Source organism: Lactuca virosa, chromosome 1 (assembly GCF_052849685.1).
Source record: "Lactuca virosa cultivar CGN04683 chromosome 1, Lactuca_virosa_CGN04683_v6, whole genome shotgun sequence".
NCBI lineage: Eukaryota > Viridiplantae > Streptophyta > Magnoliopsida > Asterales > Asteraceae > Lactuca > Lactuca virosa.
This window is the reverse complement of record NC_136426.1, coordinates 166781279-166792166: the sequence shown is the minus strand read 5'-3', so window position 1 is coordinate 166792166 and position 10888 is coordinate 166781279.

Below are 10888 nucleotides of genomic sequence, written 5' to 3'. Positions count from 1 at the left end.
ACCTAAAGTAAGGAGTTCTTTGGAAGTTCTTGATAACTAGGGTATATCGGGAGGTGGGGAACACGTTCTAGTGCAACTGAAATTGAACCATTTAGAGGATGTCTGTAGATCTCGCTACTTAATTTAAGTGGACAACAATACCCGTGGTCGTCTTCAGCTGAATGGTATATTTGGAAAAGTTTAATTCTCGCTACTTAATTTAAGTGGACCACAATACCAGCAATTGACCAGATCTATTCATGAAGGTGAAGGTATTGATAAACAAAGTTAAGACTGTCTCACAACTTTGATCACAAATATTTTGGTTTTGTTAAATTTGTTTATAGTTTTCCTCTATGCACAAATTTAGGGGGAGAATTAAAAAAATTCAAAAATCAAACAAAAATTAGAAAATTAAAAATCCAAAAATAGTGTTATTTTTGTTTTATTTCTTGTTCAGAAAAATCAAAAATCCAAAAATATATTTGTTTCTGTTTTTATTTTTCCAGAAAATATGAAAAATACAAAAATATTGTATGCTAAGTTTTCTTTTAGCTTTGTTTTGTCTTGAAAAGTGAATTCAGATATAGATGAGACTCATGGAGAATGTATCGAGAATTTCTGAGCCAAGGCTTCGTCCGTGATCATCGAAGAATTATCATTCGAAGGAGCAAGAAATGAAGACTATTCTTTCAACATTCAATCCTTCAACCCCAGAAGCAAGGTGAAGCTGACTTGAAGATTATGTGACAGATTGCATTGAAGCCTCCTCAATCAATTTGCTATTATCTATGAACCTGCTGAAGAGATCCGGAAGATTGGATCTCTCTATTGTTCTCTCTGAAGATTCTCAAGCTGAAAGCGCTATCTTTCAAGAATCAGTACATCAAGCCTCCTCACCCATCGTGTGTTCAAAGCCAAATTATAAAGATAAGCCCAAGTGCTCAAGATGAAGTCATTTATTGAAGATTCATTAAGTTCATCTTGAAGCTGTGAAGAAATCGAAGATAAACGCTGAAGCCAAATTCTAAAGAAAAGTCCAAGTGCTCAAAATGTATTTTTCTATTAAGTAATATGTGTTTATGGTTGTGTTTATGGCCGTGAACAGGTTACTTCACGGCCCATGTCTCATATATATAGGGTGAGGAGTGCATGTGATGAGTGTACGGCCAAGAGGATAGATAGAGTGGAGAGCATATTGTAGAGAGAGAAAGTTAGAGAGAAGAAAAGTGTGTGTGAGAGAATCTTATGTGTTGGAGCATCAATCTTATTGAATACATCATACATTCATCTTCTTTGTATTCTCCTTCTCTTCTAATTTGATATGTCATCATCCGTTTGATCGGGATTCCGCACCATCAAACGGATCTGATTGATACACAAGCAGATTGGGGACTTACAGAATGTTATCATTTTTGGTTGAAAATTTAAATATTTTCAGTTTTTCAGTTTTCCTTTTTACATTTTATTTTTTTGCATTGCATTTGCATCTAAAAAAAATTCAAAAAGTCCAAAAATATTTTATGTTTATATTTTTATTTTTCATCATTTAAAAAGAAAACCCTAAAAGATTTTATCTTTAGTTATTTTAGTGTTTATTTTTTGCATATTCAAAAATTTCGAAAAAAAAATATTTAGAAAAGTTACATGAGATGAAGACATTCTTTACATTCGATAGCTCTTTAAATGTAAAGTCTGATAGGAACCGAAAATAATTGTTTCATTACAGCCAGACATAAGAATTATCTTTTCAAAATCAGAAAGTTCTTTAAATGTTTACGCAGTATGAAACAATGTAAGAGTCAAATAATTTTTAAAATGGAAGTGCGGGATAGAAAGCCGAACAGTGTTTTAAAATAATTTCCTTAAATGCCTTAAAAAAACCTAGATTGAAAAACCCTTTTCTTTCCGTAAAGTACTGAACCCTCTAGTTTGTGCGCATTTTGAGTTTAGGAGGTTACTCCTTTTATATATACACAATTAATTAACATTTTTGAAGTATTGAAGATATGGTGGGTCAGAAAGTGAAATCCGTGCCCAATCAATGTACTTGTTAAAAATGGTACATCAAGCAACTTGAAGAAATCTGTAATACAAAGTCAAATCCAAGTCAAGTTCAAGTCGAAATCAACAACCAAACAAAGTTAAATAGGAAGAGCTGATCAAGACAAAGAAGATGTGTGGTATGACGAGTTAGGTCCCTCGAAAGTGGAATCGTAGGGGTAAGCTTGGATTTTCAGTCCATAATGGAGCTTACCGCATTTACTGGACGAGTTCGGGAAAAAGGAGGGTTCGGTCAAGTTAAGTATTTATAAACAAATTTTTGTGAAATTATCTTTAAAAATACACTATTTTCACAAATTCAATTCGGCGTAAAAGTTATTTACTTAATGTCTGGTTTGGCTTACTAAATATGAGTTCTGAAACTACAATAAAGGTATTGAGATTGTTGCCTAAGTTCATGATTTCATTGGCACTTCCTCGGTCTAAGCTCTGATCTTGTGAAAAAAATAGTATGAACTGTTTTAAAGTTTAAAGTTTATGTATATAGTTTACTTCATTTTATTTTGGTTTTTGTTCTAATTTATTTTTAGGTCATCTACGTCTTTCCAATTGGTTATAATGTTTAATATTTTTATTACTTGAAGGCAAGTGAGGAACAAGTTTGGGGCGATTTGATAGTTTCCATTTCTTGCATCTTTTAGGATAGTTATTATCAACATTTTGCATCATATTTTATGTTATTTCATATGCATTAGTTTAAATAATGTTCAACTCATGTTTATCTTCAGAATTCCCGAACTGCTCTTGTTCTTATGTCTTTTTCAGATATTTCGAGTGGAACGGAGATTTGGAAGCAACATGGATGCATTATAGGAGCTTAATGGAGCTACAAAACTTGAGGAAGCCGGAACCTGGGTTGTATTTGTGAACCTAAAGAGTTCGTGGCCGAAACACGCGTTTTATGAAAAATAGGATCGTGCTTCTCACCAAAGTGCAATAACATTTGTGCTTCAAGGATTTGTTGGACCAAAAATCAAGTCTGAAGAATTTAGCCAAAAAATGCGACCATAGATCCTAGAATACGATCACATTCTTCTGATGATGTCTTATAAAGTTCAAAAGTAGCAACGTACTTCATTAGACAAAGTTTCAGGGAATTTTGACCAAAAATGAGAGAAAAAATGTGATCGTATTTTTAAAAAATGCGATCACATTATTCCTTTTCTTGCTACGGAAATTGATGGCTCTTATATAAGTGTTCCCTCTCCGATCAGTTAAGACCCTACACTTTCCATACGATGAAAAAGGATTTTCGGAGTTTCATTTCTACACTTTTTCATCACTTTATGAAGATCTGAAGGTTGTGGATCATATCAATTATTTTTTTTAGTAAGATTTAGTAGTTTAATGTCTCTTTTTATTGTTCTAGAATCGTTTTTATCCATGTCTGGCTAAACCCTAAATTTCAGTTCTGCTTAGATTAGTACTATTCATGTAATGAATCATTAGATTTGGTTTTAGATTTATGATTCTATGTAGATTTTTTAGTTTTGTGCTTAATGAATGTTTGATTTTAGTTCTTTTTAGCATGATCACCTTATTTAGGATTATATCATTCTAGTTAATCAGTTAATGGAATCCTTAGTTGTTCTAATCAACTGGTAGTATGTAACAAGTATTATATTGGTTTCGTGTTGGGATTTAATTCTGATATAAACTAAAAATTCATATTTTTACACTCCCAAGCTTGTGAGAAGTATTGAATATTGCTGGGAATTTTACACAGATCATAATGCTGATTTTTCTAACTTGATTAATAGCTTGTCTAATTAAATTAGTAAAAATTTAGGATTAACTAAAGATGTTGTTTTGGTTATTTAACTAGGTAAAAGAGAATATAATAGAGCTTGTTAGTTGTTCTCACTAACAGCTTACATAGAACACATTTTGAATACCGTCGTTTGTGTTGATTTCATGATTTGGAAAGTCGTAGCAGAACTAAATTCATTTTTATTACAGATTTTTATTAAGTATATTTCACAGATATTTTAGTTATTAATTAATGATAAAAAAATCCCCCTTTTATATTTTTCCGTTTTTGACTAGTATGTGCCTTACACAAAGAGGCATTGACTCTTAGGCTGTGTCCATGTGGATTCGAACATGCTTCCCCTGTGCTATGTTTTAGTGCATCTGAGCAATGATAATTTATTTGGTTAAGATGTACGCGACAATGTTTTAACAATCATAAACGCAAAATCATAAAATATGAAAGTTGCTGATGTGTGTACAATTAATCTACAATTGTAAGACAAAGCTTAGTGAGTACCCCCAAAATACGACTAAGAATATATATATATATATATATATATATATATATATATATATATATATATATATATATATACAAGCATACACATAATGACATTAGTCCATGACTCTTCGGCCCCGCTCGCCTTAAACATACAACTGGTCTGCATATGGCGTTTAACTCATCGTTGGTCAGTCCGGGTATCTTGGCCTACCGCACAAAGCAGGACCACCTCAAACCACCACAAGATATGTTGACATATATAAGAAAGAACAAACAACAATCCAATAGCACATGCAACTATCTAAACTAGTGTACATGTCTAACATCTCACTATAACATGACTACATCATAGAGAGACTGATGATGTATTCCATACTACAACTGACAGATCACCAAATAATGCATAAATATATGTAATTAGAAGAAGGAATGACATTTGAACAGATGGTCCTTCTCTAGAGCCACAACCAAACATGCAACACGCAAGGATTTTTAGGCTACCTTACATGAATACATACAACCCCTACGGCATCCACTACACCGATTACCAATCCTATTGGTACTCTAATCAGTATACCACTACTCCAATGTATCCTATCAAGCAAGGATGCACACTAATACACATAATCGTGTTAGAAAAATTACCTGTACTAAGCAGTAGAAGCTCAACAGCAGCCACACAACAGAACAACTAACATAAGCTACCTTACGCCCAAACTGGGACCAACCATTAGTCAATTACCCATTTTACTCAAGTTTGACTAAAAGACAAACTAGGCAAAAGTCAATGGTCACCGGCCGACAAAAATCAACGGTCACCATGTCATGGTAAGTTCTTGGCCGTACCTTAGCCAAATCCAAAAAAAAACAAAATCAGTTGTGATGCAGCATGCTACCACACCATGGTTTAGATTAGAATGTTATTTATTGATTAAGAAATTAAACCTCACAGATCAAAGCTCTTAACCTCATATATGATTCTTCTTATTGACTCAATGGATAAAGTTTCCAACATTATCCATTAAGACACCACCACAAAGCAAAATCTTGAACTCTATGTCCAATAAGCTCTCTAAAGGCTAAGTCTTTGTGGATGGGATCAAGAACACTAAAAATGGACATTTTTTTCTCTTAACAGGAGTCTGTTGATCATAAGAATGTTATATTTAGGGCTCTGGAGTTCCTCAAACTCTATGAGCATCCATGAAAGGGACCAAAAACAACCAAAAGAACATAAACTTGGATCTAAAATAACAAAGGTCCAGGTACAAGATTTATACCTCAAAACACACAGATATCTGAAGGAGATGATGGATCTAAGCTATCTCCTTGTTTCCATGCACCAATCTGTAGTATCTTCTTCCTTAAGCTTCACAAAATCCAAAGAACAACCTTAAAAACTAAGCAACCAAGCTCATAACCATGAACGAAGGACAACGTTTCGAGTTGGGAGGATGGAAGAAAAAGAGAATGGCCTAATTCAATAGTTAAAGCCTTTAAATATGGAAGAAGCCCTAAAATCTTGGGCTTAGGCTAAAACAACGCCCCTGCCGTGGTGACCAACCATGCACGTTCTTCATTTAAGTGACATGGCCATGCCATGGCTAGCATCCTGCCATGCTGTGACATCTGGTTCTTTTTTTTTTTATCAAAAATCTTATCATTGACATCCTTAGTTCTTCGAGTTATCAAAAAGTTAAACACCCTCTGCACCCCTTATGTGATTTTCCGATTCCACTCCATTCCGCACTAGCCGACACAACTCGTTTACCAAGGTTTGCGGTTAGCAACATCAAAGCCTCCATGAACAGGCACAAGGTATATTCCTGAATGAAACTTCCAAGAATCGATATCCCTTCCACTGTAGTACTGGAACAATTCTCTATTTGGACAACCACCTTCCAACATTAATGTTGATTCATTCCCTAGCGAGAAGCATGCGAACCGATGAAGAAACGAACACCATCCCAACTAAAAATCATATAGGAGAACAATATCTTTAAACACAATGCAAAAATTTACAAATCTTGATTGTCTTTCTGGCGGACAAAGCCATCCTATACACCAACCATGCTAACCAAAGGAGATCCTCGAACTTAACTTAATTAATTAACCCCTAATGACTCTTGGGTTTTAACCCGGTCTGTCATCCACTAACATCTCTCAGCCTCACCCCGATCCGTCAACAAGTAATAACTCTCGGGCTCCCCTCGGTTTGTCAAATACTAACGACTATCATGCTTAACCCGATTCGTTAACCAATAATGACTCTTGGGCTCACCACAAGCCGTCAACCACTAACGAATATCAGGATCACACCGATCCGTCAACCAATAGCGACTCACGCCTTACCCTTATCCGTTAACCCGACATCAGTCATACACCACACCTATGAAACTTAACTATTTCCCTCAGGCGTTTGGATTGTGACTCCAACCCCAAGTCCCAATCAAACAAAAACAAACAAGGAGGTCCTCACTACAAGTCCTCCACTTAAGACCCTTACATCATAGAATCTAAACACGACAATTATCTTATGGAAATACCTACGCAACCAACAACCAAGACTACCCGAAAGAAATTATAACAAAACTAATAATGCAACCAACATATGACTTTGAAGATGGCACAATCGAGCAAATCCTCTCAACTTGAGTTGTTTGGAAAAAAAGTCGAACCACTCGATGCTCCCCCTTACTACGAAATCTCTATTTTCCTCCACTTTGAATCTATTAAACTTCACTATGAAAATGACCACTCAATGAGAGATCCAAACCGACCCAACCGTTATAATACCGCCCGACATTCTAAGGAACAAATCAGAATGGAATAAAATAGTTCTTCGTGTTGGGTTTTATGTACTCTAACATACCTATGGTGCACATACAACCCTAATGATCTGGATCTAAGTTTTCTCTAATTATACATGCAACATTGTTTTTCCAAAGCATAAAGCCTAAACTAGCATGCAAGGCAACATTTGAATCATAAAAACAGTTAGAAGATTACCTTATGTAGTAGCTTGCTTGACTATGACCTTTAGGAGCCTAGAACCTCAAGTGTGATGCCTCAAATGTCTTATAACAAACCAAGAACAAGAGAATGGACTTGAGAGAGAAGCTTGGGAGCTCAAAATCGGCTAGCCACAACTTTAGCATGCATGAGTGCCGATTTTAGGTGTTAGGGATTTCTTTTATAGCTTAGGATTACAACCATGCAAACCCTAATGACTCTTCATATTACATAAGCCTTTTGGGCTAAAACTTTCATGAAGTTTCATGTAAGTTTAGTCCAAACCTAGTCAACATGAGTCATGAGTCCAACTAGAAGTATTACTGATTTACCTAATCAGTCCCTGTAACTTTAATTAGTTTCTTTTGATCACTAAATTAATACCAAATTAATTCTTGATCAATACTAATTTAAATAATGTGATTTCTCAATTAATATATTATACTTATAATATATTAATAAACCACAATAACCTCTTCCTCAAGTATCAATCCTATCAAATTTTTCCAGAGTGTTACAACCCAAATGGACCATGCTAAGATCGGGTGAAGTACATACCAATTATAGTTATGGGCTTAGACATCTAATCCAACACTTCGAACCGACCAAATCTATCTCAGAGGCTTCATCAAACAAGAATAGGTAGAGGGGTTAAGCAAACAGTTCTAAGTCTATGAATATCTACCAAACCTAAGAATGTCAAAATCCGAAATGAATTTCCAAAACAACAACCACCACGAAGAAAAATTCAAAAGAAAAACTCAATACATAAGTTCAAAATAATATAGTTGGAAACATACCAGCAGTCGTCATAGCCGCCGCTCTCGCATTCTCTGCAACAAGCTGGTAGGCTCTCCTTTCAACCCTAGGATTCTAAGCTATCCATTAACGTCTATATGACATCTTCCACGCCAAAGGTGCATGTTTCTGCCCTGTTCATGGAACGATAAGGGGATCGTTGACCTTGATATGGGCACCTGCTCTAAATTAAAGAACAGTTGCATACCCTGCGTGCAATCCATAAAAAGTGTCTATCCTTGCATATTTCTGGCACACAAACGATCGACGTACTTCATCATAAAACTTCCTACACTTTCCACACTTGGGGCCCCATTACTCTACTGCTCTTGACCTCGAATCAACAAAATTGATCCGCTTGGTCACCAGCTGCGACTGATCTAGGACTGGCCTCTTCTCCTGGTTATGGTTCTCTATCTTAATCTCTCTTTTCCTAGAATTCGATTGAAGCTCAACCAAGGTCTGACACTGGTTGTTCGCCATAAAATCCATGATCTCAATCTTGAGCATACTCAACTGACGTGTCATCTATAACTGCTCTGAGGATGCATACTCAGGGAAAAACAAGGCCCTCTCCATGAACATCTTGGTGATCTCAACATCGACTCTGTTCTCTACTTAAGTGACAGATACTCATGGGCTAGTCTTGCCCTCTCCACAATTGGGACATACTCCACTCGAAACATCTCTTAGAACGGCTCCAAATTTACCATGGCTCGCTCCGTCGAAGAAAAGGTCTAGGTGACAAACCTCCACCAATACTTCGTTCCCAAACGCAGAAGGTTCATCGCAAATTTAACCTTCAGGTTATCCGAAAAATAACATGTATAGAAAGATCCTACCACATCAAAGATCCACCTCATAGTAACGATCAGATCCATGAACCCCATCGAACTTTGGGGTCGTCGTGTTACTGAAGTCCCGATAATTCATTAATCTACCTCCATGAGGCAGTAGAGCAGCTAAAACTACAATGGTTGCAGCGGTGGAATCAACAACAAAATCATAGAGCTCATCGAACATCTCAATCAACGTAGTCTTGATAGACCCAAAAATCTTTAGGATCAACTCAGTGACTTCTATGGTCACCTGAGTAGAGATCAAATCCCCGATCTCACCGACACTCAACCTTGACCCCTCCTGGACTCCAGCACTCAAACTAGAAACTCTGCTCATCAACGTACTAAAAATATACAAAGGAGATGGTCAAATTCAGGTCATAGCGCTCAAGAAAACTATACACTAACCTAAATATATACAAAGGATATGGTCAACATCTTTTCTGGATTAACATATTAACCTTTACAGATAAAAGCTCTTAACCACATATCTGATTCTTCTTATTGACTTAATGGATAAAATTTCCAACTTTATCCATTAAGACACTACCACAAAGCAAAATATTGAACCCTAAATCCAATAAGATCTCTAAAGGTTAAGTCTTTGTGCATGGGATCAAGAACACCCAAACATGGACCCTTTTTGCACTTACCAAAAGTCTATCGATCACAAAACTATCATATTAAGCTCTGGAGTTCGTCAAACTCCAAGAGCATCCATGAAACGAACCAAAACGAGAATAAACATGGATCTAAAACTACAATGGTAAAGGTACAAGCTTTATACCTCAAAAGGCACATAAATCTGAAGGAGATGATGGATCTAAGCTATCTTCTTTCCTTCCATGCACCCATTTTGATAACTAAAAATGATACTTTTATAAAGAATTTTTAAGAACAGAAAAAGGAATACTTTTAAAATAACTAGTATATTTTTAAATCATTTTAAAAAAATCACCAAGAGGATCCAAATACATGAACTAAAAAGATAATTACAACCATATGATTTTAAGAAGACAAACTTTGAAGACTTTGATCCCACTTGGTTTTGAGGAGTTGATGAAGATGGAAAAAAGTCAAGATAAAGTTTCTCGATAATGTATCCACCAAAAAGGGTAAGCCACCAAGAATGCTAGTTCTTCATCTTGTGTGAAGTACTTTGTAAGCCTTGAAGTACTTAACACAATTAAGAACAAAAGGAGAAGCACTTCTAAGCACCAATTCTTCAATACACTTCAAAACACAAGAAGAAGAGGAAGGAGTGTAGGGGTGGAATTTCTATAGTGAGTAGTCAAATATACTTTAAGTCTGTAAGGTGCCGAATGTTGTATGACTTCGACACTCTATCTATTTTACAAGGCTTTGTTATTTTGATACTTTGATGCTTAGTCCTTGTAACTTTTTGTGAGTCTGATGTACCCGATAAATAGGGTAGGTTCATAGAGTAGAGTAACGTTCGAACACTAGCTGGATTCTCTCTTGTACTCTTGTACACATTTAGACTAAATCGAGCCAAACAGACATAATTTGCATATTGTGTTCATTTACAGCTTTGATTGTCTTAATCATTTGTGTTCGTAATCAATCCTAACACACTTCATTTGGTATCAGAGTAGGATTCTCTCAATCGATTGAACTTTTTCGTCGTTCTTTCATCTTTTTTGAATCGCTCTTTTCGATTCAAAAACTTCTGCAATTTGAATCAGGAAGGTTGTGTTGATCAATTCTTTTGAATAGATTCTTCACTCTACGTGTTAGATCGATTGATTTCTGATCAATATTTGTTTGATTTCGTTATTATATCTCGTCTTAACTCTAAAATCCTCTTTCTTCTAAATCTGTACATAAATGGTTAATTTCAATATGAACACAATGATAAATTTCTCTCACTTGCTCGGATCATCAACAAAGATTCCGATGCTGATTCCCGAGTACCATGAGC